The sequence below is a fragment of the Bactrocera oleae genome, unplaced genomic scaffold (assembly GCF_042242935.1).
Source record: "Bactrocera oleae isolate idBacOlea1 unplaced genomic scaffold, idBacOlea1 ctg00000014.1, whole genome shotgun sequence".
NCBI classification, from domain to species: Eukaryota; Metazoa; Arthropoda; class Insecta; order Diptera; family Tephritidae; genus Bactrocera; species Bactrocera oleae.
The window spans coordinates 30001-35000 of NW_027212757.1; the positions used below are offsets into that span (position 1 = coordinate 30001).

The window sequence follows — 5000 nt, forward strand, 5'->3', positions numbered from 1 at the left end:
TTCATATAAGTACTAAATGTATAAAGTCTATGAAGTAATAAATTTTCATATAAGTAGTAAATATATAAAGTCTATGAAGTAATAAATTTTCATATAAGTATTAATTGTATAAAGTCTATGAAGTAATAAATTTTCATATAAGTATTAATTGTATAAAGTCTATGAAGTAATAAATTTTCATATAAGTACTAAATGTATAAAGTCTATGAAGTAATAAATTTTCATATAAGTAGTAAATATATAAAGTCTATGAAGTAATAAATTTTCATATAAGTATTAATTGTATAAAGTCTATGAAGTAATAAATTTTCATATAAGTATTAATTGTATAAAGTCTATGAAGTAATAAATTTTCATATAAGTACTAAATGTATAAAGTCTATGAAGTAATAAATTTTCATATAAGTAGTAAATATATAAAGTCTATGAAGTAATAAATTTTCATATAAGTATTAATTGTATAAAGTCTATGAAGTAATAAATTTTCATATAAGTATTAATTGTATAAAGTCTATGAAGTAATAAATTTTCATATAAGTACTAAATGTATAAAGTCTATGAAGTAATAAATTTTCATATAAGTAGTAAATATATAAAGTCTATGAAGTAATAAATTTTCATATAAGTATTAATTGCATAAAGTCTATGAAGTAATAAATTTTCATATAAGTATTAATTGTATAAAGTCTATGAAGTAATAAATTTTCATATAAGTATTAATTGTATAAAGTCTATGAAATAATAAATTTTCATATAAGTATTAATTGTATAAAGTCTATGAAGTAATAAATTTTCATATAAGTACTAAATGTATAAAGTCTATGAAGTAATAAATTTTCATATAAGTAGTAAATATATAAAGTCTATGAAGTAATAAATTTTCATATGAGTATTAAATGTATAAAGTCTATGAAGTAAAATATAAAGTCTATGAAGTAATAAATTTTTATATAAGTATAAAAAATATAAAGTCTATGAAGTAATGAATTTTCATATAAGTAGTAAATATATAAAGTCTATGAAGTAATAAATTTTCATATAAGTATTAAATGTATAAAGTCTATGAAGTAAAATATAAAGTCTATGAAGTAATAAATTTTTATATAAGTATAAAAAATATAAAGTCTATGAAGTAATAAATTTTCATATAAGTATTAATTGTATAAAGTCTATGAAGTAATAAATTTTCATATAAGTATTAATTGTATAAAGTCTATGAAGTAATAAATTTTCATATAAGTATTAATTGTATAAAGTCTATGAAGTAATAAATTTTCATATAAGTATTAATTGTATAAAGTCTATGAAGTAATAAATTTTCATATAAGTATTAATTGTATAAAGTCTATGAAGTAATAAATTTTCATATAAGTATTAATTGTATAAAGTCTATGAAATAATAAATTTTCATATAAGTATTAATTGTATAAAGTCTATGAAGTAATAAATTTTCATATAAGTATTAATTGTATAAAGTCTATGAAGTAATAAATTTTCATATAAGTATTAATTGTATAAAGTCTATGAAGTAATAAATTTTCATATAAGTATTAAATGTATAAAGTCTATGAAGTAAAATATAAAGTCTATGAAGTAATAAATTTTTATATAAGTATAAAAAATATAAAGTCTATGAAGTAATGAATTTTCATATAAGTATTAAATGTATAAAGTCTATGAAGTAATAAATTTTCATATAAGTATTAATTGTATAAAGTCTATGAAGTAATAAATTTTCATATAAGTAGTAAATATATAAAGTCTATGAAGTAATAAATTTTCATATAAGTATTAAATGTATAAAGTCTATGAAGTAAAATATAAAGTCTATGAAGTAATAAATTTTTATATAAGTATAAAAAATATAAAGTCTATGAAGTAATGAATTTTCATATAAGTATTAAATGTATAAAGTCTATGAAGTAATAAATTTTCATATAAGTATTAATTGTATAAAGTCTATGAAGTAATAAATTTTCATATAAGTATTAATTGTATAAAGTCTATGAAGTAATAAATTTTCATATAAGTATTAATTGTATAAAGTCTATGAAGTAATAAATTTTCATATAAGTATTAATTGTATAAAGTCTATGAAGTAATAAATTTTCATATAAGTAGTAAATATATAAAGTCTATGAAGTAATAAATTTTCATATGAGTATTAAATGTATAAAGTCTATGAAGTAAAATATAAAGTCTATGAAGTAATAAATTTTTATATAAGTATAAAAAATATAAAGTCTATGAAGTAATGAATTTTCATATAAGTATTAAATGTATAAAGTCTATGAAGTAATAAATTTTCATATAAGTATTAAATGTATAAAGTCTATGAAGTAATAAATTTTCATATAAGTATTAAATATGAAGTCATACAAGTTAAAAATTTAAAAAAAAAATCGATTGTAAAAATACTTTTGATGTTATTAGTTGTATTATGACCATGACGATATTTGAAAATGATATAAATTACCCACGTATATATGAGTTTTTAAATTTTAAATAGGTTAAAAGAATTTTTCCATATATTTTCGGGTTGGTAACGTCAACATGGGAGAGAACATTTATAACAAATTTGCACAAATCTGCTCAAATTGACATATACTGAAATAGTACTTATATGAAAATTTATTACTTCATAGACTTTATACATTTAGTACTTATATGAAAATTTTTTACTGCTAGGAAATGTATTATACTTTTATATATTTGAATTCCTTATGTTAGTTTATTAGTAAGAAATTGTTTTTAAATACTTATAAGTATGAATATTACTATACTTATATGATTTATGTATTTGGTACTTGTATGAAAATTTTCATACTTGTATGACTTTATTTACTTAGTATTTATATGGAAATATTTTTTACTTTATATGTATTTTTAAGTAAATATGAAAATGAAAGTTGATTTTGTGTGCCTTTTTATTCCTGGTTTTTATACAGTTAGTTTAAATAGAAATAGATTTTGTTTTATACAAAACTCTATATTCTGTACTAACATATTGTATATAATGAGCGTTTTTTATTCCTGGTTTTTATACAGTTAGTTTAAATAGAAATAGATTTTGTTTTATACAAAATTCTATATTCTGTACTAACATATTGTATATAATGAGCGTTTTTTATTCCTGGTTTTTATACAGTTAGTTTAAATAGAAATAGATTTTGTTTTATACAAAACTCTATATTCTGTACTAACATATTGTATATAATGAGCGTTTTTTATTCCTGGTTTTTATACAGTTAGTTTAAATAGAAATAGATTTTGTTTTATACAAAACTCTATATTCTGTACTAACATATTGTATATAATGAGCGTTTTTTATTCCTGGTTTTTATACAGTTAGTTTAAATAGAAATAGATTTTGTTTTATACAAAACTCTATATTCTGTACTAACATATTGTATATAAGCGTTTTTTATTCCTGGTTTTTATACAGTTAGTTTAAATAGAAATAGATTTTGTTTTATACAAAACTCTATATTCTGTACTAACATATTGTATATAATGAGCGTTTTTTATTCCTGGTTTTTATACAGTTAGTTTAAATAGAAATAGATTTTGTTTTATACAAAACTCTATATTCTGTACTAACATATTGTATATAATGAGCGTTTTTTATTCCTGGTTTTTATACAGTTAGTTTAAATAGAAATAGATTTGTTTTATACAAAACTCTATATTCTGTACTAACATATTGTATATAATGAGCGTTTTTTATTCCTGGTTTTTATACAGTTAGTTTAAATAGAAATAGATTTTGTTTTATACAAAACTCTATATTCTGTACTAACATATTGTATATAATGAGCGTTTTTTATTCCTGGTTTCCTACAGTTAGTTTAAATAGAAATAGATTTTGTTTTATACAAAAACATAAAAAATCTATTATTCTATACTAACATATTGTAGAAATAAATATTAAACAATATTTTAGTTTTATTTGTGAGCTATTCTAATATTTACTCATAAAATATATGTGTAAAAGGATGGTTTTTAAATAAAATAAAATATTAATGTGTTGCACCCGAAAATACTTTTTATCATATATTTATTATTGAAATAAATATAATAGAATTTGAAATTATTAATTTCAAATCAAGAAAAAAATGTATATACTCTTAAAAAAATGTATATATATTACTATATGCATTGAAATAAAGTAAAATGTATAGAATGATATTATTTGAAAATTTTGCCAATATAAGAAGAAATATCGTTCTTACATAATAATTAAATAATAATATGTATAGAGAACGAAAATTCTTTTCACGATACCAAAACAAAAATTAAAAAAATCCATTTCAAAATCACACAATAGAAATGAAATATAATGAAAAAAAATATAATAAAGAAAGAAACATAGAAAAATTGTTGTGTATATTGTAAATGTTTTTATGTTTTGTGTATTTGTGTATAATTTTCAAATAAGAAAATATCATTTTAAACTTTTATATAATATAAAAAATATTATATAAAAAAGAAATATATATTATTCTGGTTGATCCTGCCAGTAGTTATATGCTTGTCTCAAAGATTAAGCCATGCATGTCTAAGTACAAACAAATTAAAAGTGAAACCGCAAAAGGCTCATTATATCAGTTATGGTTCCATAGATCGTTAACAGTTACTTGGATAACTGTGGTAATTCTAGAGCTAATACATGCAAAATAAACACGGACCTTTTGGAACGTGTGCTTTTATTAGGCTAAAACCAAGCGATTATTCGATCGTTATATTGGTTGAACTCTAGATAACTTGCAGATCGTATGGTCTCGTACCGACGACAGATCTTTCAAATGTCTGCCCTATCAACTTTTGATGGTAGTATCTAGGACTACCATGGTTGCAACGGGTAACGGGGAATCAGGGTTCGATTCCGGAGAGGGAGCCTGAGAAACGGCTACCACATCTAAGGAAGGCAGCAGGCGCGTAAATTACCCACTCCCAGTTCGGGGAGGTAGTGACGAAAAATAACAATACAGGACTCATAT

General features: G+C 20.3%; 1 non-coding gene across 1 annotated transcript in view; it reads left to right on the forward strand.

The window, feature by feature from the left end:
- Positions 1 to 4500: 4500 nt before the first annotated feature.
- LOC138858767 (small subunit ribosomal RNA) overlaps positions 4501 to 5000 on the forward strand; it is a 1990-nt gene continuing 1490 nt past the window's right edge. Inside the window, exon 1 of the ribosomal RNA XR_011397799.1 lies at positions 4501 to 5000. This exon is cut by the window's right edge and continues 1490 nt beyond it. This is a non-coding gene — a ribosomal RNA (small subunit ribosomal RNA).